Raw genomic sequence first — 25,716 nt, forward strand, 5'->3', positions numbered from 1 at the left:
CTGTGTCCGGCTTTTGCAGGACCCTTTGCCCCTCTCCCCAGAGGTGACCTCTGAGATCTGTGGCGTGCAGGTCAGGTGTCACTGGAGACCCAGCCAGGTGCTCTTAAAGTCACTGCCTGCTTCCTGGGGTTCTGGGTAGGTTGGCCTGGGAAAGCCCAGGCTAAGGTGGATTTCGGGGCACCCCAGGTGTCTCGGGGACCCTGGGGCTGAGAGATGCCCAGAGGTTGCTGCTGAAGGTTGAAATCTGGGGTGCTCAGGGAAAGTTAAGGACTCCAGTGTGCCATTGTCAGGGTGGGAATTGCTAAAAGCCACTACCCCTCTCACTGCGACTCCGCCCACTGCGGTGGCCCTGCTGCAGTAGGCCTTCTGGGGGACTGGCCGGGCCAAGGCAGGGGTGCCCGCCTCCACCCCAGCACCGTCATTAAAACCCTGGTCAGCTTCGGCAGAGCCAGAGTGTGCCGGGAGGCCTGCGGAGCACTGCTGCGGGGTTACTGCAGAGAGAAGCGGGAACAGAGGAAGGAGGGAGCTGAGGAGAATACCAAAAAGGGAGCCGCCGGAGGGCCGGAGGGCCGGAGGGCCAGAGCCACCACCCCTCCCAAGCAGAGACAGAACCAGCCCCCTCCCAAACAGACAGGGAGCCAGCCCCCTCCCAACCAGAGACAGAGACCCCACCCAACCAGGGACAGACCAGTCCCTCCCAACCAGAGACAGAACCAGGCCCCTCCCAACCAGACGCCCCCCCCAACCAGACACACCCAGATCCCTCCCAACCAGAGGTAGAGCCCCCCCTCCCAACCAAGGGCAGCATCAACTACTCCCATCCCAAAGGACCAAAGGGAAGGCAGAGGGGGTTTGGGGCAATGCTGGGCAGCTCAGGACCCCCCTGAGCCTCCAGCTTTAGCCCCAAGGTGGGAACGTCATGGACAGATGTAACAGGCCAGTGTCACTGATATAGTGGGGGTGTCCCCATCTGTCCCAGCCTGTTGATCAGCCCACCCAGGGCCCCTTTCACCCTGAATCCATCTTAACGGGGTGGGGGGTGGTGGGCTGCACACTGAGGGCTGACTAGCAGGACTCTCCCCCCGACCCCTCCTGTAGGCTGAGGACAGGCTAATGGCAACTCTCCCACCATCTTGTGGGGCCTGATGCACCAGGTCCTCCAGAGCCCCATCGTGGGGGCCCTAAAGAATGGCCAAAAGTCAAGGTCCACCAGTATCAGGAGTATGGAACCCAGGCCACTCAGGCCTGTGTTGTAGGGAGGGACCCCGAGGTGAGCCCGGGGCAGCTGCCGCTTCCTACCTGAACCTCCAGGCATGGCAGGCAGTGTGCGTGTGTGTCAGGCTCTGACAAGGGGGGTGGCTGGGAAGGTCCGGGGCCGGTCCCCCTCCCTGCTTGTGTTCTTGGGGGCAGCGCCTCGAGAAAGGGGATCTGTGAGGGGTAGAGAGTAGTGGGTGGATCTGGTGGGGCTGGCTGCTCTGAAATAATGAGGTTGTGGAAGCTACAATGTCCGGCTCTAAACAAGAAGGGACAAGAAACAGGCAGGTCAGAGAGGTCACCTCCAGAGGCCACGGGCTGCTCCCTGGTCACTCATCTCCCCCTGGCTCTGTGGGCTTGGATATTAGAGCCTGGGCTCTACTGTGGCCCCTACTCCTGCCAGCCAGGAGCTCAGGGTCTGGTCCCCACCACCCCAGTACCCAGCAGACAGCAGCCACCCAGGGAGGGTGAGGTGACTTCCCTAGTTTCTTAGGCAGCTGCTTGCCAGCCAGTGGGATAGCCCAGAATGCCAGTTGGGCTCAGCCTTCACTGCAGGCCTCCTGTGAGGACGTGGCTGGTGGAAAACCTGAGACTTCACACCCTGTACCTCCCAGGCCCTCGGGAAGGGGTCGGCCTCCTAGCTGGGCAGCGTCAGGAATGGTCGTCTTGGGGAATGGTCGTCATGCTTCTCTACCCTCCCCTCCTGGTCCGTTTCTGCTCCATGACCCCATGCTTCAGGGGAAGTGAAGTGCTCTCATTCTGCCAAGACTCACCAAGCTGGCAAATAGGACCCCGTCCCTGCCCCCAGCTGCCTGACCTGTGACAGATAGGACGGGGTGAGGGCCAGGGTCCAGCTCAAGGCCTCCAGCCCCAACATGGCCTTTTTCTTACCATCTGGGGCTCAGATCTTAGGTCGCTGGCTGCGACGTTCTGTGGGTGCTGTTGGGACGTGAGGCTGACTGGCCCGCAGTTCGGGAAGTTTGGCAACACTTGGAACCCAAGGATGGGTCAGGATGTGGAGGTCACCCAAGCCGGCTTCCTGCTCAGCGGGTACCTGCTTCCCAGCTCTCCACGGCAGATGGCCACGCAGCGGCTCCCAGCCCGTTGCCGTGATTCATGATCGAGGGGCTGCGGGGAGTCCTGCGCCTTCCCCAGCTCTTCAGACGCATCCTGCAGTCCGGCCGGGCCGGCAGCTGGCGCCCTGGGTCCTCCGCCTGCTCGTGCCACTCCTCCCACCGCCCCCTCCAGCTCCCACTCGGACGCTTGGGGTCGCGCCTTTGGCCACGGAGGGTCTGCAGGGACTTAGCGTCTGCTGCCTCGATCCTTGCCTCCGTTTCTTTCTTCTCAAACACATGCTTTCTCCCGGTTACCGTCAGGCGCAGTCTCCGCGTGTGTTTATGAGCGCGGTGGGGAGGGGAGTGGGGGCGGGGAGCTCCGCCTCTCAGGAGGCCTGAGACGCGGCGGCCAGGGTCAGGCCAGGGTGCACGGAGACAGTGAGGACAGGGGGACATGTGGGGCGTGGACAGCGCCTTCTGCATGCCCGCAGTGACGATGGACCGTGCCCAAGTGCCCCCCGGCCCCCGCCCCCCGCCCCCCGACTGCCCCTCCGGGACACCTTTGGGATGGCTCTTGCCATATAGAAAGGAACCTCTCTGTCTGGTCTTCGAAGCCTGGGTTGCAGCGGCTTCACATTGCTGGGGCTTGGCCCATTCTGTTGGCATCTCCCCAAAAACTCTCTCTGGGGGCACATGGCCAGCCTTGTCACCAGGGAACGAATGTTTCTCCTGCAGCACGTGGAGTCAGATCTTACCGTCTGCACCGTGCGTGCGTGCCGACGTCTGCTGCGGGAGTCCATCTGTGGCTGGTTGAGTGGCAGGGCCCCCGAGATGGCCAGGCCCTAACCCCAGAGCCTGGGAGCATGACTGCCGTGCAGGAACACACGGTGCCCGTGTGGCTACGGGGAGGATCCGGAGGCGGGGAGAGCGCCCTCGCTATGCGGCGGGCCTGAGACGCAGTCACGAGTGTCCTTCCGAGGGGGGCAGCAGAAGACGAGATGCAGACAGACCCGGGGGCCGGGTGATGGTGGGGGCAGGGCCGGGAGGATGGCGGCCATGAGCCCCGGAGCACGGGCGGAGGCAGGCGGTGGACTCTCCCGGGACCCTCTGGTGGGCACGAGCGTGGCCCCATGAAGCTGTCCTCAGGCTCCTGGCCTCCCTCGTGCTGAGCCACGCGGTCTGTGTTCACGCGCGGTGGCCGCTCATGCCGTGTCCTAGCACAGCGCGCCTCGCTCATGCGGGAATCCTCCCCGACTATAAAGGAGTCCATTAGGGATGGCTTTCTCTGGTTTCCCTCTCTGTGTGTTGGGAACGGGGCCATGTCATACTGTAAAAGCTTAAGTGACCGGGCAGTCACCTGTGCAGGTAGCTCCTGATGGGGTGGCTGCAGGTGAGGTCCAGGGCTGGGGGGGCCTCCCGCAGGCCCCAGTCCTAGGAGCTCTGGGTGAGGGGCCCAGCCGACCACACACCTCTCCTCCTTCCACGGAAGCCAGGAAGGTGGGGAGGCCGTGACGGGTCAGGAGAGCAAAGGGGCCTGCTGGATCCCTCCTCTGGATGAAGGCTTTTGTGTCCCTGTCCTGCTCTAGGAGCCCGCTACTGAGCCCTGTACCCCTGCTGCATCCCACAAGGTGAGCACCTTCCTTCCAGGGTCCCCCATTCTGGTGGCCAGCTGGGAAGGAGTTTGTGGGAGCAGGCAGAGAACATCCTTCCTGCTGGTCGGCTCCCAGGACCAGGCGTCCCTGCTCCCTTTCCCCTGGTTTTCCTGGTGGATCCCCGCAGACACAGTGGGTCCTGCATCTCCTTGGTCGGGGGCTGCAGGACGAGGAGGAAACTCGGAGTGGCACCTTCTGCAGTGGCTGCCACAGCCGCGCCAGGCTGCCGGGGCTGGACATGCAGAGGGTTTGCGCGGAGAGGCACCGTGTGCACATGGGACCCCGAAGACGGAGTGTGCATGACAAGGAATGTGCGATCTCTCATTGATCACATTTGTATGGGTTATGTATTGAAATGATCATATTTGAATATATTGTGTCAAATTTAGGAATCGTAAAAATCACTCCCGCTTGCTCATTTTACATTTTTTTAAAAGAATGCGGTGATAAGGAAATGTAAAATTTCATGTGAGGCTCACACGCTGTTTCCACTGGACCACACAGCTCCGGGTTTGGCAGACGCTCCCACGGGCCGGGGCCAGATCGCAGGCAAAGGGGAACCGGTCTGTTTGCTCTTTCTTGGGAGGGACTTTCAAAGGAATCTGTCCGCAATGCCGGGCGAGGTGGGCCAGGGCGACGGCGGCAGGTCTCCTCTCTCGAAGGCCCGCTGGACCCAAGTGGACCCAAGTGGACACGGAGTCGGGGAGACTGACCTCTCTTAGCCTGCATTCTGCGCGTCGGAGCAGAAATCCATGCTTTTCAGGCATGAGCCCGTCTTGATGGGGGCAGGAATAGAATCCCATTTTTTCCCAATTCAGGGGCAAGATTTGAGCTCCAGTGCCCAAAGAGGTGATGACTTCGGGCGGGGGGAAGCAAGAGATAAAATGGGCATAAGAGAGGACTTTCTTCTTGGGATCACAGGTGAATCCTTATCACAGCACCTTGCACTTCTGTGCGTTCAGACACGATCGGGGTAAGATCCACACAACCGAACATTTACTCCCTTAACTGTGTTTCGGTGCACCGTTCCGTGGCGCGCAGTGTTTGACATGGTTGTGCAGCCGTCGCCCTCCACCTCCGGAACGTCTTCGTCTTCCCCGAGCCAGCTCTGTCACCCAGAAACACCACCTGCCTGCCCCACCCCCCGCCAAGGCGTCCACGGTCCTCCTGTCTGTCTGTGAGCGTTTGAGTCCTCCAGGTGCCTCGCGTGAGTGGAATCGCACAGTGTCTGTCCTTCAGGTCTGCTGAACCTCACTGAGTGCCTCGTCCTCCAGATCTCCCCGGAGTTGGCAGCAGGTCACTGCACAGTGTGACGTTTGTGGAGCCCCTTCGTGGGGCTGATCCCATGGACAGGCTTATTGGCCCCGTTTTGCTGCTGGAGGACACTGGAGGCTCATCATCCAGGCTCCCTGGGACATAGCTAGAGGCCCCGTGGCCTGTACATGGGGGGCCCGATTCTGGTTCTCTGACCTTCCTTGGGCTCTGCCCACGTCACCCTGGCCGGGTGATGCTGGCACCATCCACCACTTTGCCAGAACGACCCACTCTCTGTTGTAATCATACCAGGCAGTAGAAAATAAAATCGGTTGTCGGAGAAGACATTCTTTTTTAAGTATCTTTCCCTCACCCCGTGTCCCTCACCCCCTCCCTTGAGACGAGGCAGACGGGTTTCTAAGCACACCTGCAAGGGAGGGGACAGGTCAGTTTATAAATACTGGATGACCTAGACGATGGGGCCAGTCTGAGGCCTGTGACAGAGAGGCTTTGAAGGATGGGTTCCAGGCGGGGTGTGTGCGTGCCCACGGAATGCTAATCAATAATGTATAAGGAGAAGGGCATGTTATGCAAATTCAAGGTATAGGTATTGTGTCTGCCACAGTTAAATGCTGGGAAGCCACTGAGGGAGGGGCTGCGCTAGGGGTGATCCGCAGCCCCTCAGCTCCCACTGGTCCAGACTCCTGCCTGTCCTCGATCACCGGAAGCCCGTGGCATGGCAGGGGACAGGAACAAGAGTAGCCTTTTCCCAGGAGCTCTGGTCTGCGGGAGCTGATGGACATCTCTCTTCTTTGGTAGCTGTGAGGTTTCTGCAGGCAGGAAGAACCGCCCCGAGCCTTCAGATGCCCGGTGCCTGTGGCCGGAGGCTTCTAGAGTCAGCACACGAGAAGGCCGGCACCTTCCCCCCGCAGCGGGGAGGCATGGCAGCGGCCGAGCCCGCCGCAGAACTGGTAAATCTGTCTGTGGGCCAGTGGATACTGCTTCACCAACCTCATTACTCTGGTGCATTTAGCAGCTTGGAGGAAGATAATACCTTTCAGGTTTGACCCAGTTTTAGTTTTTGTTGTCGTAACCGCGGCAGATTCACCTTTGAGCCCCTCGGCAGCAGGCCCGCGGGGTTAGCGGTTTATGGCGGGCGTGTGCGTGGAGTTCCTAATACGCGGGCAGCGGAGAACTGTGGCACCCTCTGCCGGTCCTGATCTCCACTCAGCGACATTTCCCATGACAAACCCTCATCCTTCCCACCATCTGAGAGCCGGTGCCCTGGAGCCCCGAGAACCGCATGACCTTGATTTCAGAAGTGGATGGACAGACAGGGACCGACAGACAGGCGGCCCCGCACAGCCTTGCTGCACTTCCCTCCGTGGGATGACGGACATCCTCCTCCCGCACCACGGGCTGTGATGTCACTTCCCGTTTCCAGGGAGGAAGCAGGGGCTGTGGGCGGGGAATTGAGGCTTCCCCGGGGTCTGCCTGCCGAAGCCTCCCCTTTCCTGACTTGTAGGGGAAACATGGCTAGAGGTCACGTGATGCTTCTTGGTACAGAGGCGGGAGAAGGGGCTGGGGTAGCTGAGGGGGAAGAGGTGCGTCAGTCAGCGGCTGTTACGTGGCAGCGGCTGTTGCGTGGCAGACCGCTCCAGAATCAGACGCTTAGGACACCAGTCGCTTCTTTTTATTTTTCCCAAGCCCGTGGGTCCGTTGGGGGCCCGCCGATGGACTCCATGGCTGTGCTCCCGGCCGGGTGGAGTGGGGCAGCCCTGCTTCATGTGACTTTCACCCCGTCCTGGGACCAGGAGCCCAACCGTGGCAATGGCAGGGGCATAAGAGAATGAGTGGGAACATGGACGCCTTCTTCTGGCCCAAGTGTATAAACGGCTGCCTGTTTCTTGAGCCTCATTCTTTGACCAAATAAATCACATGACTGAGCCCACATTGATATGGGGTGGAAAGAGACTTGGCCTCTTTGATAGGAAACCTGCAGTCACGTGGCACAGGGACTCGCGTCTCATTACCTTGTGCCCCCGCGGTCCGTGGGGAGGACTCTGAATCTGAGGTCGACGATGGAGATGGTGGCAGCCTTCATCTACTTAGTGCTAACCGTAGAGCAGTCACGCAGCTAAGCATCCCGTGTATGTGATCTTGTGTGTTGTTTTTATGGTAACCCCACAAGAAAGTTGTTACCCACTTCATGGGTGGGCAAACTGAGGTTGCGCAAGCTTAAGTAACTTGCGCCGGTATAGTGACAGGGCAGCCAGGGTTTCCCTCCAGGTTTATCTGACCTCCAAGCCCAGACTCAAAGACCTTTCCGTCTCTGTAATGCTGTCCTTCAGTGCCTGCTCCTGTACTGGGCCTTCTCTTGCCCTCGCTGAGTCTACTTTGTGGTGATGGATGGATGGATGGATGGATGGATGGAAGGGTGGTTGAGTTATGGTGGGTGGATGCGTGGCCAGGTAGATGGGTAGATGGCTGAATGGTTGAATGGGGTCTGGGTAGGTGGATCAGTGGATGGATGGATGGACGGATGTATCGGTGGACAGTGGAGGAACAGACAGACGGAGAGGTGGCAGATGGACAAGTGGATGGGTAGATGAATAAAGTCTGTCCCCAGTGACCGTTGCTGGCGTGTACTCCTAGTGTCAGCACACCATGCTGCTCCTGGGGAGGTCTTCCTTTCGTCATGGAGCTCTACATGAGCCCAAACTCATATGCTAGGTGGTAAGAGTACCAAAGGACCTCAAAAGGAAAATCAGGTCCCGGGAAGGCAGATTTCATGGCCAGGGTCACTCAGAGAGGATAGACTGGAGGCCACAGCAGGGTACAAGTCGGCCTTGGCTTGCGTAGAAAGGCCTCCTCTCTGCCAGCCCTTCGTCTGTGTTTCACTTTCAGAACACAGGGCAGGAGGTGGGCAGAAGAGCCTCTTACTGAGGAAGCAGATTAGGAGAGATCCAGCTGGTGGTGACGGCCCTTGCTTCCCCGGCTTCTTCTCTCCCTCTGCGCCCATCTCTTCCTCAGCATCAACAGCTGTCCCCGCCGCGGGTCTCCTGAGCTTTCCTGCACACGGGCTTCACCCTCTGCTCCTCCCGGGGAGGTCCGTCTTCCGAGACCAGGACCTGGACACTGCCGGAGCGGGAGGACAGTTCTGAAGCAGCCTCCTTGGAGCTGGGACAGTCTAGGGCAGACTCTGCGTGTTTGCTTGGTGACTGATGTGGTAGCCGTGGTGCCCCAGTGGGGATGGGGAAGAGCTCTGGGTGTGCCCCACCTGTCCTGTTCAAGATCACCGACTCCGTGTGCAGATCCTAACCGGAAGCGGCCAGAAGTAGATTCTAGTCCCTGCTCCAGGATGCAGGGGGGCCAGCACAGGGTCCTGGATGAGGACGCGTTCCTGTATCATCACGTTTCCTCTCTTTCTCTTCTTACTGCAGGAGAGTTGACAAGCGAAGGTTGGGACTGAGGCTTCGGGTGACACGCCGATGGCTCTTGCCTTCCTGCCGCTGCTGGTGGCAGCCCCCTGGGGCAGGTGACTCAGTCTACGCGTGGGACACATGCGCTACCACTGCCCTGATTATTGCTTCTTCCCAGACGTATCGATCGGGCTTCTGTCTCTGACTCTGGCCGACGGAAAGGCTCTGTAGCCTGTCAGAACCTTAGGGACTGAGAGTGGCTTTGACTCAAGGTGTATTGTCAGTCTAAAACGTTATTTCTTTTTTCAGTTGAAAAATGGGGAGTCAGTTACAGATTGTGAAATGTATGGGTCTTAGTACAGTTGAAGGAGTTTTTTGACAACTGTGTACACCTGACTGACCATCACCTACATTGAGGTAGGGAACATTCCCGCATCTCCAGAAGGTTCCTTGATGTGGTAGGGGTGCTAAAGTCCCTGAGCCAGATGATGGGGGTGCAGGCAGCTGGACAGAGGCTGAAGCTCCAGCCTTCCTGCGACTGTGGTGGTGGCCTGGACCAGTGCAGGCCCATGGGAACCCAGCTCCATTGAGCTAACAGCCAGGAGAGGGGATCCAAGGCAGAGAAAGGGCTGGCAGCATCATTAGCTCACTCCCCTGCCTCCACACGGGACACTCAGGTCACCCAGAAAGCTGTCCTGTCCTAGGTGGTACGCATTGTCCTCAAGAGTGCCCAGGCCTGTGTGGGGCAGACTGGCCTCAAGTGTTCCCGTGACAGTACTGTCCAATCTCCGAGACCACGTGTGGGAAGCTCAGAGGTGGGCATCTCTGGGCTCCAGATTGCCAAGAAAAGGGACATGTGACACCTTGCCCTGGGCAGGGGTTCAAGGCCACATCCTGCCCAGAAAGTCCTTTTGGGCACTGTTTCTGTTGCATTGTCTTCTTGTTTGACTCCTGTGCTCAGGGCAGGTGGGGACAGCTGAGGACCGGTGCCCACACCAGCTCCAGGACGGACTTCTCCTGCTGGCTAGAATTCTCCCAGAGCCGGGCCCTCCGGGGAATTCTCTCAGGATGACTGTGCAGTGCAAATGCTGTTACAGCAGCTGGCAAAATGTATTTTTAAACACGTTACTGATGCAAGTTATTCTCCTGTGCTCGGGCTGGAGCCGTGTGTGCCGCGCCTGGGGAGAACAGGGCAGCCCATGGAAGGGAACATTTAAAAAACCTGCCCGGGAGCAGGTGTGCCCTGGGGGGCTCAGTCAGTTAAGCATCTGACTTTGGCTTTAACTCAGGTTGTGATCTCAGGGTTGTGGGATCGAGCCCCATGTTGGGCTCCCCGCTAGCCATGGAGTCTGCTCAGCGCTCTCCCCCTCTGCCCCTGCTGCTCCTCCCTGCGCGTGCTCTCTTTAAATACCTGCCCAGCAGCGCAGTCGGGCTGTGGGCAACCCCCTAGACCTGAGCGTGCAGCTAGATGGGGGTCTGAGGGCCAGTTCTGAGACGTCGCAGGCCTGTTCCTTTGATGCGGAGCCCAAGAATGGGTCTCCATCAGGCCCCCTGGCTGTCAGGACCCGGGGCCGACAAGCACCCCGCCCCCAGCCCCGTGGTCCCCCAGGCCCCGTGTTCTTGGGGAGGGCATCCTGGAGTCTCTATCCCACCCTCCCCATTTCTGTCTGCTGCCTAAAAGTTAGAATCCTATTAAGGTCGCGGTTCCCTACATTTATGACGCAAAGCCAGTCTCCGAGAAAACTTCGGCTGTTCAGCATCAAAATCCTATTACCAAACGCCGTGTTTCTCATGCACAGACACCTGGCGGCCGGGAGATAAGTGGGAACGAGCTCCTGATTGTGGCCGCTGTGCTATCTGCCCGGCCCAGGCTGCCCCGGAGCCCAGCCCCTCCCCAGATCTGTGCCCCGCCCCCCTCTTGCCCACCCCCAAGCCCCACTGTCTGGGCAGCTTCATGGGGCCTCCCTGTGCCAGCAGGGAAAGCCACCTAGGAAGTGCCTGTCCTCGACCCCCACCTTGTTCCTGGGGTGACTTCCTCTCCCTGGCCCTGCTCAGGAGGGTGTCTGTGAGCTGGGGTCCCTGGCCCGCAAGGGTATCGCCGAGGGCAGAAGAAAGGGGATGGGGTGTGTGGGGGAGACGGTTAGACCCTCTCCTGGGCTGGGGGCCGTGCTAAGGCCCAGGGAAGCAAGCGTGGGGATTAACTGTGGGGACCGCCCCCCACCCCCGCCCCAGCTCTGTGGACAGACAGCTAGGGCTGAGAGACAAGGCTCCCTCCCTGTGCTCTCCTGTCCTCCTGGTGAAGACCACGGGCTTCCAGCTCTGTGATCCCTGGTGGGTTCCAGGCCCTCCCCTAAGGGTGTCTTTTATGAGCACCCACTGGCCACCTGTCCTCCCCTGTAGGCAGGATGGGGCTGACTCTAAAGCAGGCCTTGTGGGGCCTTTGGGCCTCAGACACCTTCTCTCCTGCCACCTGTCCTCAGCTGGCCATGCACCAGGGCTGAGCCCCCTCCTGCCAGCCTGCTGCTGCTTCCTTCTGAAAGCTGGCCACGCCCAGCGCAGCCCACTCCCACCCTTGCTGTGCCCGCGGCGCTCCGGACAGCCCTTCGCCGCAGAGTGTGTTGTAATTGTCTGTTTCTATCACGGCAGTGACGCCCGTGCTCCTGCCCAGGCCTGAGTACTTCGCAGGCGAGGAGCGAAAGGGGGCCTATCACTGCCAGTACAGGGGAGCGGTCCCCCTCATGGGTGAGCCCAGGGCCTCTCAGGTAGGGGCACAAAGCGGGGAGACAGTCAGCATCCAGGCCTCACCCCTTCGCCCCATCTGGCTGCCTGCTTCCCCACTAGACTGTGAACCACCGAGGACCTTGAGGGAGGCAGCCTCGGTCCCCTCCACCCCTCCACCTAGCACAGAGCACAGCACAGCCTCCCCCGGGGTCTGGAGAAGAGCGCAAGAGCCTGTCTGGGTCACCCTCAGGGTCTCCTCTCTTCCCTCACCTCTCCCCTTTCCCAGCTGCGCTTTCCTTCACAGCCACGGGACCCTGCCCCCCATCCCCCACCGGAGAGGTATGGGGCACGGAGAGGGACATGGAAAGGGTTCGTTTGTCCCCCAGGTAACCTGGGCCTATAGGCGAGACTCAGGGTTTTGCTTTTTCCATTAATTTATTCATCCATCCAACAAGGGTTTGAGAACCTCGTCTGTCGGCCACTGGGTTTACAGTGGTGAACACGGCAGATATTCCCCAGCCCTCCAGGACCACGGATGAGTAAGGAAACAAGTTAAAATATAATTACGATTTGCAACAGGCACCACAGAGGAGCACAGGGACCCAAGAGATGGGACGGGACCGGGTCTCACAGGAGGCAGAAAGGGAGAGGGTCCCCGCTGGGGGGCAGGGGGCCGCTGGGCGCCGTAGGGGTCTGGAGCGTCTGACACCCTCTCGTGGGGCATCATAGAGACTGGGGTTTCTGTGGTGTCTGAAAGCCTTGGCTCCCTCCTCAGCAGGGCCCCTGTTCCTTTGCACAGGCTTCTCTCCCACCCCTGCCACCTACCAGGGATCCTGCCTGTGCCCCTGCTCCCTTGTCCCTCGCGCCCCCCATCTTCTCACTGGGTGCTCCTCTCCCTGCCCTTGGCCGCAGCCACCACTTATATCTCTCCTTGCTGTAAGCCTCGTAGGACGCATCTGCGGGTCTCACGGTCATGCATCAGCTTCGCGGCGTCAGACAACAGTCATTTCTTAGCCCACACCCTCTGGGCTCAGGAGCCCGGGAGCCCAGGCAGCTGAGGTGTGTAGCTCAGTGGCCTTCACGGGGTTGCGGTCAGCATGCCGGCTGTTGGAGGGGGGCCCTGGTTCCTCCTACATGGATCTCTCCCTGTGGCCACTTGAGTGTGGCTCCATGACATGGCGGCCAGCTCCCACCAGCGTGAGAGTGGGTGATGTCGTTTATGGCCTGAACCGTGATGCCATCACTGCGGCTGCATTCCAGGGGTGGCACAGCCCAACCCTGCCGTGAGGAGAGAGGGGACTGTGTCAGGGGATGGGGGGTGAGGATCGTGGTGGCCATCCCGGAGGCGAGCGCCACCATCCCCAAAGCAGACCAGACTGTCTCCCAAGCCCTAGATCCTGGCAGCCGACCACCTGCCGTACAGCCCCTCCCCCACACATCCCAGCGCTCTTCCAGCTCAACATGTCCGAGTCTGAACCCAACCCCACAAGCCTTGGGGAACCTTGTTCTGTAGCTGTTAACATATAACAAGGTGTCGAGAATACCATCGGGAGTGCCTGTGACCCGAAAACAAACCCCACATCCACCCGGCAGACGCCCCCGAGTCCTGTCCATGGTCCTGACCAGTCTCCGACTGCCTCGCGTGTCTCAGTGCCTCACAGGAGAGCCCGCGGCTGCCTCCACGTCGAGATTCCTGCCTGCGTTTTTAGCCCCTTCTGCCCTGGCCTCACACGAGAGCCAACCTCCTAAGACACGCGTCTGCGTAGTTTCCTGCTTAAACTTCAGGTGGCTGTTGAGGGTCCTTGGCGCCGTGTTTGAGGTGCTCTTGGATCTGGCTCCCGACTTGCACGGCCGGCCTCACCTTCCAGTGCATCTGGTCCCAGGCCCGGAAGACGCCCCACTCCCTGCTCAGGGCCCCACACGTGCTTCCCCCACCCCCAGTACTGGTACTTGCTGCACTCTGCCACTCACACGTCACTACTGAGCCCCTGTCCTGTCCTGTGCCGGGCACGGTTCTACGCCCCGAGCACCGCTGAGGTCTGCCCCGTGGCACCTTACGTCCCGTGCGAGCCCTTACCCCCCTCCTCTGCGGGGGTTCTGGTTTGTGCATCCCCCCCCCCCTGCACTGCAAGCCCCTCGGGGACAGACCCGTGTGGTGTTCTCATTTGTGTCCCCAGTCTCTAGTGTGGGAGGGGCTGGAGGGATGCTCAGCTCTGGAATGGTGCTTTTGGGAAGGGCCCGCCAGCAGGAAGGAACCAGCTGGCCTAAGGTTCCCCGAGGGCCTGGAGCAGGGCTCTTGGTCTGGCTCATGGATTCCAGGACTCAGGAACCCAGCCTGATCCGGGAAGGGAAGCCCAGAAGACACGGAGGAGAGCCTGGGAGCACTTTGGATGGTGCCCCAGGCAGCTCCTTCCCACCAAGAGGCTATATGCAAGCCCTGTTCTCTCACATTTGGGGAATGCTTCTGGGGGGCCTGGAGTCCCTGGGGCCCGCGCTTCAAGCCTGGCTGTCACTGGGGTCACACAGCCCCCAGCCTTTCTGCCAGAAACTGCTTTCCCCGACCTTGGGGAAAATTGCTTCCCAAATTATACCCCTCCATTTCCCAAGCTTTAAACACAGCGCAGGGGACACGTAAATTGCATAAGGGCCTTCTCATTCCTGTTGGATGCGTTGAATAATGTAACATTCCAACAATACCTAAAGGTACACTGTATTATTAAAACTCACTGGCGTTAAAAAAGGAAGAAGCAGCCGCAGTTCAGCTACAGTAGAATTGTCACCCACTCCCACTAGATGCCAGAATAATAAAACCCAAATTATTATTATTTTTTTTTTTTTGTCAGGGACGGGATTCATAAGGCATGAGGGGAGTCAGGCACGGAGCTGGCTTCTGGTTTAAAAATGGAAGGAGGAGACTCATGTATTCAGAATATCACGCACTCCCCTATCATCTTTACTCCCGGAGCGCAGCGTCCTGTGTTCTCCTTCTCCGGGCTCAAGAGCTGGCAAGTTTTGCTTTCTTAGTGTGTCTTATGTCAAGCTCTGGGTTTGGTCATTTGGCCCTTGTGTTGTGAGGAAGCAGAGACTGAGAGCATGAGGGAGAGGAGGAACAGGACAGGCGTGCTCCATCCGCCGAGCAGTGCTGGAGAGGGGGTGGGCAGAAGCCGGGAGAAGGGTCTGCTTGGTTTGGACATGTCGGTGGTTTTTAAAAATCGGATACCAATCCTTGTCATTACATTGCATTTGCCAGTTTTACCGCAGCACAAGGGACAGGCGGCTTCGCCTGAGTTTAAGGTGTGCGACGTGGTAGGTAATGACTCGTGGTAAGTACCTGCTGTGAAGTGGCCACCACAGCAGGTGGGGTGACCTCCGTCCCCTCACACGTTCACACGTGATTTCCCGGGATGGTGAGTTTTGCGATCTCCTCCCTTGGCGACTTTCACGTTCACAGCACAGCGATCATGCTGTCCCTCCTGACCTCCGCACCCAATTCCCATGGCCCTATTCTGAGATGGGTGAGCTGAGCCCCTGGGGTTTGCAGATGCCACTTCCTGAGGCCCTCGGGGACATCAACTGGGAATGTGGGCAGACGAGGACAGGCGCCAAGGTCAATTCCTGAGTCTGTGGGGCCATGCCCGCTCAGATGGGGCCCGAGTGCCCGCCCCAGGCCCAGGGAGGGGGCACAGCACGCGGGCGCTGGTGGGTGTCTCTGCTTCTCTGGGTTGCCTCAGCTCTAATCCCTCCTTCCCCCTCCCAGCCCTGTAGTGGCAGAGGTCAGGGGTCCTCAGAGAGGAATGAAGGGGCCGGCTGCCCAGTCCCTCTGAGGGCTGGAGTTGGAGGGTGACCGGAGGACCTTTCCCTCTGCGCAGGTCTGTTTTTGCGGCAGCCTCTGCTGGGCTAGTGCCTGTGTGTGTGTGTGTTGGCTTATCTATTTATTTATTCATTTATTTATTTTGCAAAAGGCACTTTTTAGAGGTCCCAGTGTTTATTTTCCATCTTCTCTCCCTAATGGCAAGAATCCCAACAGGAGGCCTTTGGGGCCATTGCACCAAAGGCAGCCCTAGCCGTCTTACCCCGTTGGGAGGCAAGCTGGGAGCTGCGCCGGCTCTGTAGCCACCATGGGCCCTGGAGATTGAATTGGCGGCTGAGATACGGGGAGGAGTAGGAACGCGCTGGGGAGACCTTCCCTGAGACTGAGGCCTCCCAGCCTGCTCCCTGCCCTTGCCCTTGGTAGGACCACACCTGGTCCTTTCCAGCAATACGCTCTTCTCCAGGATCATGTCCTTCTGCTTCCCACCCCCCTCCACCTATGTCCAGCCTTCCTGGGGGCCTCTGTCCACCCCCAAATTATTTGGAGGGCTCCCCCATCCAAAGTGAGGGGGTTAGATCCCGAAGAAGTAGGTCGAGGGTTTAGGGAAGAGTGCCATTGGCCCTGGGGCTCTGCAGGGTGCGCGGGTGGGCACCCCCTGCCGCAGGAGGCACAAGGACTTGGACACTGATGGTCAGCAGTTGGAGGCTCCTGACTACCTCTGGCCCTGGGCAATGCGCTGGTAGAGGCTGAAACCACGGGCACCTGCCACAGTGCTTGGTGCATGGCGGGACACAGTGAACATGGTTCCCAGGAGGGAGAAGAGGCAGCCCCCTCCTCTGCTGGATTTGGGACAGCAGGTGGTGGTCTTGACCCTGGTCCTCAGCTAGGCAGGCCTCACTGTCTTGTGCTGCTGTGAATCCCATGGGCCTTCTGCTCTCCTTTTTTTTTTTCTTTCTTTCTTTCTTTTTATTTTTCCTTTTAAGATTTTACTTATTTATTTGTCAGAGAGCAAGAGAGTGACAGAGTGAGCACATAAGCAGGGGGAGTGGGAAAGGGAGAAACAGGTTCCCCTCCAAGAAAGGAGCCCAATGTGGGACTGGATCCCAGGACGCTGGGATCATGACGTGGGCTGAAGGCAGATGCCCGAGCCACCCAGGGATCCCTTTCCTTTTCCCTTTTCCCAGAGCCAGCCGTGGGGCCTAGAAAGACCTCATGGCTACTCACTTGGCCTTCTGCCTCTTTCTATTGTCTGTTCTGAGAAGGCGGAGGTGGGACCCGCCCCTCCTGCTGGCCGCTGGGACTTATGTCCCTGAAAACCCCAGGGCAGAAGCCCCTGGATCTGCACTGTGGGTGGTGGCTGGTGTTTCCTCCTGCAGAGTGGGGGAGACCGTGCTGTTGCAGTCCGAGACAAACCACGAGATGGTCTCTCGTTTAAGGAAACAAAGGGCGGCCGGGCAGTGGTGAGGCTGGCTCTTGCCCTGGGTCCCCGAGCCCTGGCCAGGGCAGGGCTGTTTGCCCCTGCGGGGGTGGGGGGTGGGGAGAGCACCCTGGTCCAGTCCCAGTGACCCCGTGGCCCACGCTCTCCCATCTAAGTGAGTCCCGCCGGCTGTGCACCTCCCGGCAGAGTGACATAATGTCTCTCGGGGCCTGCGTGGCTCCTGAGGGGGGTGCGGAGTCGGGGTACCGGGCGCACAGCTCAACACGCGAGTGGCAGGGGACTGGCGGGGGGTCCTGGGGGATGTGAGGCATCATGCTGGAGAATGTGGCCCGGTTTCAAGAACTGTACATAACCATCAGCGTGCTGGGTATAGAGGGGTTTAGGGGTCCCTGGATGCCCGTGGGGTCCTGCTTCCCTCCCTGTCTTTGCTCCCTGTCCCTTGTCATCTGTCCTTCTTGGGTTTAGGTCCCCGGGGTGCTGTCTGCCTGCCTCCCTTACTCCTCTTCCGGTGAGTCTGGTGCAGAATGAGTTCCAGCCCTTGCCTTTTGTGCCGGCTGCTGCGGGTCAGGCATTTGGTTCTAAGAGAAGCCTGCCTCCTGCCCTCTCTGCCCACCAGCGTGGTCACACCCGAGCCCCCTCTGCCCGGCTCCCCTTCCTCCTCCTGGGCCCTACCCCGGCCACCTCGCCCACTGCCTAATTTAGCACAGACCTAGGAGAACAGATCTCACACTTGCTTTTCCCATTGACGGGTGGCCTCCCGGAGCTCAGGGCCATTTCCCGTTTTCCGTTCTCTCCAATGCCCAGCCCCTGGCGCTGTGCAGGGACGGCATGGGTGGCCACTGGAAAGGCATGTAGAGCCCGGTCATTTCTCTGTGGTTGGCGGCGCTCTGTGGGGTTGGCCCTGCCATTTGGGATGTGGGTGGTTCCCCTTTAAGTAACTGGATTTTAGGAAAAGAAACAAACTGGTAGTCTTTTCTTTCCTTTTTTAAAGCTCTGTTGTGGGATTTCTGGGGATGTGCCAGCAGGAGCCTCTCCATGGAGGCAGGCTGGGGGGGCCACTCCTGGGTCAGCCTGACTCAGGGCCCTGCCCCAGAGCCCGTCTCTGGGGGCTGACCAGGGAGGGGGTCCCGAATGGTGTTGGTGTCCTGTCTGCCTGGAGGCACGCTCACTGGGTTGGACTGAATGAAGCAAAGAAAGGACTCCCAAGGCCAAACAGTAGTGAACCAGCCCCCTTGTGTTTCTCTGGCTCCCGGGTGTGATGAAGGACGCCGGTCTAAGCCTAATGGGTGCCGAGGGGAGAATGAAGGCAAGTCTTCATGCCTACTCTTGACAAACACTGAGTAAGCTCCGACTGTGTGCCAGGCACGACCTGCGCACGGGGGATCAGAACTGACTAAAAGAGACTCAGGTACTTGCCCTCGGGGCACTTGTTCTGGCGTGACGCATATGTGTGGAAGCAGATGTGATCAGTCATGGGGGGGGTCAATGGGGCCCGGGAAGCGGGAATGGGGGATGGCCGCCATGTCTGATAAGGTGTTCTCCTTGGGATTGGCCACTTGGAAGATGCCATAGATCAGAGTCGCCAGGGAGGGAGGGGCAAGCCATGGGGTTACGTAGGGAAGAGGGTCCCGAGCAGTGCAGGTACGAAGGTGTGGTGCAGGGGGAGGCCTGCTTGTGTTGTGGGGGGACAGCCTGGAGGCCCAGGGGCTGCAGGGGGCAGGGACACTGCCTAGGGTCCTGTGGGAAGAGGGAGATGTACCAGGAAGCTGTGAACCCACAGCCTGAGCAGGAGCCCGCAGCTTATTTTTGCCTCCATCGTTAGTCCTGCCACATCATGGAAGCGTCGGGCTCCTCAAACCTGGTTGCACCTGGCTTGCAGGCCACTGTGGCAACTCCGAGTGTTTTCTCCCAGCGACATAGGACGGCATCGGGGGGATATGTCAGGAGGGTGACATCACCCAAAGAACCTTTTAAAAAGAGAGGGACCAGGGAGTTTCGGCAGTGGTAGCAGTGGGGGCGTACTGGACTCTGTACTGGGAGAGGCAGGAAGTGGGGGCCATTGCGTGACCAGACCGGTGGGAGCCAGCAGGGCGGGGAGGGGTTAGAGAACATTGCGGGGGCGCTGCGGGGGGAGGGCTGGCTGTGCCGCACGGGGCACCCACCTGCCGTTTGGCAATAGGGTCCTAATGCTTTTCCCCCCGGACAGGTTCCTCTTGGTCCCGTGGGGTGTGGTCCCCGGGCCACAGCCCGTCTTCTCTAGGGCATTCACACCGGGTTTGTTTTATATCCAAAAGAGGATGTTTGCTTCAAAAGCATTTACATTTTTTTTTTTTTTCTTTTCCTGCAGGTTGAGAATCTGTCTCTGAGAACCTGAAGCTTTTCCTGCTGATTCTCACTATTCTCCCAGCAAACTTCCACCGGAGAAAGTTCCAGAAAGAGCCCTACGGAGGCCTCCCTGCTACAACGAAGCAGACCTCACCCACCCCTACCAGGTAAGGCTGCCGCCGGTCGGAGCTGTCCTGGGAGTCTGGGTTTGCGACGGAAAAACGCTTCGTTGGCACGAGGGACGGGCGGGGTGGGGTTGTTCTGCCGGCTCAGGTGTGAGGCTCGCTGTGGCTTTGAGGGGCTTAGGGGGCGGGATGGGGAGCGTCGGCAGATCCCTGGGAATTTGTACGGGGTACCTGCCGTCTGGGACCTGAAATCCATCAGCCCGGCTGATGGACGGGGAAGGTGGACGGGGTGTGGTGTCCACCGTCTAGTGTCCGTGCGAGACACGGAGGCTGAGGCCAGGTCTGACCGTCCCCTGCCCAGGTCTCCCTGCAGCCAGTGAGCGGTGCTCAGGGCTCCACGGGGTTCCCGAGGGGACTGCCTGAGTCACTCCGTCCCACCTCAGCTGTGGCCAGGTGAGCGGCAGACCACTGCCGGCTCGGGGCCCGTCCCCCTCAGGTCACCCTGTGTCAGATGCCAGCGGCAAGTCTTGGGGGCCGCTTGCACTTCTGACGTACCGGCTACAAATTCCCATGACCTTCGGGTTTGATGACTGCCCAGCATGACTCAGAACCCGAGAGCCATACCTGTGGCCGCATTTTTATAATAAAGGACACGCGTAGGGTGCGGTCTGCTCTCCTCGTGCAGGGTTAGGACACGGCCCCATCCTAGCATGTCCACATGGTCACCTGTCACCAACCTCCCTGAGCTTTAGGCGTCCAGAGTTTTACTGGAGCCCTATTACTTCATTGGTCACAAGACTGGACCTTGTCTCCTGCCCCTCTCTGCCCCTGAGGGGGACGGGAAAGCTCAGCTTCCTAGTCGGTGCCTCTCTGTCAAAGAACCCTGAGCCCTGAGCCACCCAGTTAGCGGGAAGTCAGGTGTGGGAGTAACAGGTGACAGGAATTCCAGAGGCCAGGGACAAAACCAGATCCAGTCTGGTTCCCCTCACCAGGAAGCTCCCTGCAGAGACACTGCCCCAAACTAGAGGGTCAGGCTTGTCGGAGGCAGGGCGGGAACAACTCAAGCCCGAGTCCCGCTGTCCCCCTTGTGTGCTGGCCCTTTCCTGGGCAGAGCACACGATGCCGACGAGAAATCTGGGCAGGAAGCCGAGGACACAGGCTGGTCCCTCCAGTACCCCTTGAAAGAGCGAGTGCACAGAATCAGATTCTCCTCCAGGCACGGGCACACGGGCACAGGTGTGCGCTGCTCCTCTCCGCCTCCGGCTGTTTGGGTCTCTCCTTCAGTGGGCTGATGCTCACTGACCGGTCACATGCTGTCACTCAGCCGTCCTCCCGCACCCCCGATGCGCGGAGCCAGCGGTGCAGGCCGGAGACGGGGAGACAAAGCCAAGCCCTCGCCGTTTGCTTCCTGGTGGGACAAACACATCTACAGAGTGAGGTCAGGTAGTGCCGAGGCTCTGAGGAAAGGTGGCTGGAGGCGATCGCGGTGGTGGAGGCTGCTCGCCCCAGGACACTCCCCGGCAGGCCCCAGAGCCTGCTGCTCTGGGCAGAGGCTGTTGGAGCAAGGGTGGGAACCAGCCGCCGAGGTCTGGGGAGAGCCGTTCAGGCAGAGGGTCTGGTCAGTGCAAAGGCCTCGAGGCATGTTGGAGAAGCAGCCAAAAGGGCTGGTTTGGGGGCACCTGGGTGGCTCAGTGGGTTAAGCCGCTGCCTTCGGCTCAGGTCATGATCTCAGGGTCCTTGGATCGAGTCCCGTGTCGGGCTCTCTGCTCAGTGGGGAGCCTGCTTCTTCCTCTCTCTCTCTGCCTGCCTCTCTGCCCACTTGTGATCTCTCTTTGTCAAATGAATAAAATCTTTAAAAAAAAAAAAAAAGGACTAGTTTGCCAGGGTCCTGTGGGGGAGCAGGGTAGAAGGTGTGGGGCCTAAATCAGAAGCTTTTAGGCCAGGAATAAGGATTTGGGAGCTTGTCTTAAAGACTGCAGGAGCCAGGGAAGGGCTCTGAGCAAAGGAGGGGGTCATCGGATTTGAGTTGTATGCAGGTAACGTTGCCTTCTGTGTAGGGAACGGGCAGGGCAGGAAGTCAGAGCGGAAGCAGGGAGCCTCAAGGAAGCTGCTGCTTGTCGTGGGGTGGGGGCAGCTGTGCCGTGGACCTGGGATGAGAATGGCGAGCCCGGGGACATGCCGGGGGTGAGAACTTTAACCAACCACCCTTCTACACTGAAATGGCTCTGTCACCCCATCGCTAAACTTTTGGGAGCCCCTGAGAGAGCCTGCAGGGGAAGATCACACTGCCCCGGCTGCCCTGGGACAGGAGCCACGGCATGCGCTGGCTGGGGAGATCGCAACCCCACGGGACCGTCAGACTCCTTCAGACTCCTTCAGGGGATCCCGTGATGATAATAAAACCACCTATAGGGGGCACATGGGTTGGGCCTGGCCTCAGCGGGGGCCAAGCCCCCGGGATCATGTGCCAGCCCCTAAATCTCAGGATCCTGGGTCTAAGCACAAGCCCGAGATGCCCTGCCCCGGAGGAAGGGCCGAGAGCGCCCACCTCCTGGGGCAGGGACCCCTTGGAAGACGCTTTTCCCTGAAGGAGATCGCAGGGTCCGGCCTCAGGGGAAAAGGTAAATTCTTGGGGTTGTCAAAGCCAGAAGCACCGCACTGGCCGTCCCTGATGGCAGCTCTGGGGAGTTCGGGGCCTGGGGGCTGTGCAAGCTGCTGTCCACTGGTAGCCACCCCCCTCTTCCAGCCCCTCGCTGATCCGAAGGCAGGCTCTGACCTGGTGACCGGGCAGGGGGCATGTGCGCCTCCTTCCTCCCCACGGGTCCAGGGTCCGGGAGAGAAGGCACCAGAGGAAGGCTCTGGAGTCCCTGTTGCACCCGGCAATTTGAAGCCTGCAGAGGAAGCCCAGCTGTATTTTGCCTTTTCATCCGCTTCAGGCAGGCAGTGGGTCTGGGGCGGGGGAGGCCAAGCACACCGAGCTGTGGTCGGGGGCCTGCCGGCTCCTGAGCCCTGTGGACACCCTCCCACCTGTGGTGCGGCCCACCCCAGTCCCCGCTTTTCTGGAGGGGGACACACACGAGCTCCAGAGGGAGCCACGTCTGCCCCCGGGCGCCCCGAGCACGGGGCTCTGATGTCTGGAAAGAAAGGCAGGGAGAGGGCCCGACCTGCCATCCGAGCCCCCGGCGCAGGCCCCTCCCCCGGGGTTTCATCGCTGCTCCCCGCCCATGGAGCAAGTCTTGGCCTCCACTGGTAGGTGAACAGGCAGGAGGGGGGCCAGCTGGGGATGGGGGTCTGGGGGATGTGGGGGAGAGAGGGACTGTGAGCTTTTCCTGCACGCCTTCCATGGTGGTAGCGAGTCACCAGGGAGGTGCCTCCCTGCGTGCTTTGGGTCAGTCTCTGGCAAGGTCTGGGCCAGCAAGAAGCTTCTGGAGTCTCTGCTCCTCGAGGGGACTGTTCCATCCCCTTGGGTATGTGGGACCACTTAGTGTGGCTCCCCACCATGGCAGAATCGCCTTTCCTGGGGGCTTGGGGGGCTCACCTCCGATGCCTTGGAAACGGTCCCATAAATTAGATCCCATTTTAAGGCTTATCCTTTAAACATGGATTCAGTTTGGATTTTACTGTAAATTCTGAGTCCGTATTAAAAACACAGATGGAAATTAATCTGCTACAAAATGAGATTTGTCTCTTACTTGCAGTGGTGGAGGCCTGGGGCAGATCATGCTCTGGGGCGCTGGGGAGGGAATCTGCTTGCCTGCAGCCTGGAAAGAATCGCAGTGGGTGTCCCGGCTCTTCCGTCCCAGTCCTCCCCTCCCCCTTCCTCCCCCTCCCTCCTCCTCCCTCCCCCTTGCCATTCTCACCTGTGCTGTGTGCGTCAGGGTCCCTCTGATGCCGTCAGCTGTTCCTTCTCCAGATGTTTTTGGGAAGGGAGCCACCCGTGTTTCAGAGCTGAGCGATAAGCAAGGTCTTCTGTCCTGACCTCCCGGCCCTCCGAGAGTGCTCCTGCAGGGGAGGATTCGGTCGCCAGAGTTCACTCTTCCTGCTCAAGGAGACTGACTTTGGGCCTCGAGCCTCTTTGAAACATGGCCACGTGCGGGACACGCGTGTGCCTGAGAGCAGGGGCTGCGGGCTCTGGTATTGGGGCAGAGGGTGGACACGTCTCAGCTCTGCAGCCAGCGCACATTGGGCTTTGCCCCCTTCAACAGGAGAATCTATCTGTCTACCCCAGCCCCCCATGCCCCACCCCCCCACCCCTATGGGGATGGACCCCTGAGCTGCCACACGTGACTTCCCATGAATCATCCCCGAATGAGAGCGCTTCCTGCGCCATCCGTCACGCCCTGTCTCTTGTCTGCTTGTTGTGAAAAGCTGTTGAACCGGACCCCATCACATGCCGGCATCCTCGGGAGGCCGAGCCGAAGCAAAGGCCGCCCGCACCGGCAGTGTTCATGCACACGGAGCTGCCTAGTGTGTCGGGGTGAATGTGGCCTCTTGGTGGGGAGAGGAGGGCACGGCGTTATCTGGTCACACAGCAGCTCGTGGGGTGTTTTCCTGGCACTTGCAGGTCGTACATCCCTGCCAGGCACGAGGGAGTCCCGGGTGCTTCCGGGGGTGGGGGGTGGCGGAGGTGCTGCCTTCGCACGGGGCCATCTCACTTCTTCCCGGACCTGATGGTTTCATGTGAGGACTCTGGCTCAAGCCCGTCTTTGGAAATATGGATCCTTCTAGGAACATCCGTGGTTCCAAATGTTGTTTGGAAGAGAGGATTCAGGCAGGGTGTCGAGATGGGCTTTAACCTTGCTTCTGACTGCTTGTTGCTGAAGCAGGTGCTAGGGATGCGGTCATGGGGAAGGGAGAGGAGGAGGAGGACAGGCAGCCCTCCCGCACCGCCTCCCCCGTCCCCTGCCCTTCCCCCAGGGGGGCGAGGAAGGCCCGGAACCTCCCTGGCAAACCCTTAGCACCCACCAGGTTGGCAGCTTGGCTCTGCCTCCCGGAGCCCGTCTGTCTGTCCCAGGCAGGTGTCAGCAACCCCGAAGTCAGTGGGGATGTGTGATCCCATCTGCTTTTGGCTTCTCGCTGTCCTTTTCTCTGCCCCATATTCGCTGGTCGAAGAATAAACCTCTCGGCGCTGGTGAGACGTTTGTAAAATACAGAACAGGCCACTGTGTTTTTCTGGTGAGTTTGGAGCTGGGCGAGAGAGCAGCCCTGGGGGCAGGCGGGTCGCGGAGGGCACGGTCACAGCAGCCCCTCCATGGAATGTCCAATTAGAGCCCATTAGTCACTCGTGTTGAAGCATTTAGAACAATTAGAGGTGAGAAGAGTTTCCAGATGCAGCTTCGGTGCTGATGCTGGAAGGCGAGCCCTGCCCGCTGCTCCCCAGATGGAAACCGGCCAAGCTGCGTGCGGGAGTCGGCCGCCATCTCGTGGGCGCAGGCCTGGTCCCCGGGCCTCAGCGCTTAGAATTCAGATGCTCCCTGTGTGCGTCCTGCGGCGGTGTCCACGAAGGGCCACGGTGGATTCTCTCAGTTCTGGAGGCCGGATGTCGGAAACGAAGGTGCCAGCCGGCCGTGCCCGCTCTCCCCGATCCTGGGGGCTGCCGGCCGTCCTTGGCTGGTAAACCCAGCGTCTGTCACCGTGTGGCCTCTCCGCTCTGTGTCTCTGTCCCCGTGCCTTCCCTTTTGGGTGTGTTCCAAACTTCCCTTGTCCTGTGAGGACACCAGCCATTCGGGTAGAGCCGCCGTTCTCCGGTTGACCTCGTCTTAATCCCTGATGACATCTGCAAAGACCCAAGTCCAAATAAGGTCACATTCCTGGGTTCTGGGGGACAGGTCTTCAGCAGACGCCTTTAGGGGACATCATTCTACCCACCGTGTCTCCTGAGACTGCTGGGAGGAAGGTGAGCCCAGGCGTGACCTCCACGTGTCCAGCCGCGGGCCCCGCCCCCACAGGTTTCATGCGGACGCTCATCGCTCCTCAGTCAGTTTTAAGATGATGACAAGAATATGCCTGTAGGCCCCACGGTCACAGGACCTCCGTTAACCGAGCGCAGGAGGCGGGGGTACTTGGGGTCGTCAGCTGAGATCCTTTCCCATATCCTGGATTTGCCCTCCACCCCCTTCTCACCATCCCACTGCTGAGGTGGGCCTTGAGAGCAAACTAAGAATTAAGAAGTCAGACTCCAAATCTAGGCCCGAAAACGACAGTTTGTGGGGCAAGTGCAGAGCACACAGTTTTGTTCTGCGGGTGAGGGTGTCCCTGGAGGAGGGGACGGGTTGGAAGAAGTCGCAGCGGGGGTGGAGGAGGGGAGGTAGGAGGGCCCCGGGGAGGCTCTGGGACCGGCTGTGCGGTTGGGCGGCAGTTGAGGAACGAGCCAGCTCGGAAGATGAAGGAGGCCAGCAGCGTCCAGGAGGAGGAAAGTCAAGCTGACGCCGGCAGAAGTGACTTCGGAGCTGGGGGAGGGGCCCACGAGGACACTGGAACGAGGAACAAATGGCACCAGGGACAAGGAGGAACACAGGCAGGAAACCGAGCCTGGGGACACGCTGCGCCCATGTTGAGGGATGCCAAAGTCAAATGTGGGCGAGGTGGCCTTCTGCGAAAACTTTGTTCCCCATCCGCGTTCCTGTGTGAGGCTGAGCATCAGAAGGGCCGTGTCTTGG

General features: G+C 59.8%; 1 protein-coding gene across 11 annotated transcripts in view; it reads left to right on the forward strand.

Annotated features, from left to right (window-relative positions):
* RBFOX3 (RNA binding fox-1 homolog 3) overlaps positions 1-25,716 on the forward strand; it is a 399,885-nt gene that overhangs the window by 83,303 nt on the left and 290,866 nt on the right. For 5 of the 11 annotated variants that reach the window (XM_044247291.1, XM_044247292.1, XM_044247296.1 and 2 more), the window contains exon 2: positions 18,955-19,099. The gene's annotated coding sequence lies outside the window, so the exon portion shown is untranslated. The other 6 variants (XM_044247300.1, XM_044247302.1, XM_044247301.1 and 3 more) reach the window with 2 other exon arrangements.

This window comes from Neovison vison, chromosome 5 (assembly GCF_020171115.1).
Source record: "Neovison vison isolate M4711 chromosome 5, ASM_NN_V1, whole genome shotgun sequence".
NCBI lineage: Eukaryota > Metazoa > Chordata > Mammalia > Carnivora > Mustelidae > Neogale > Neogale vison.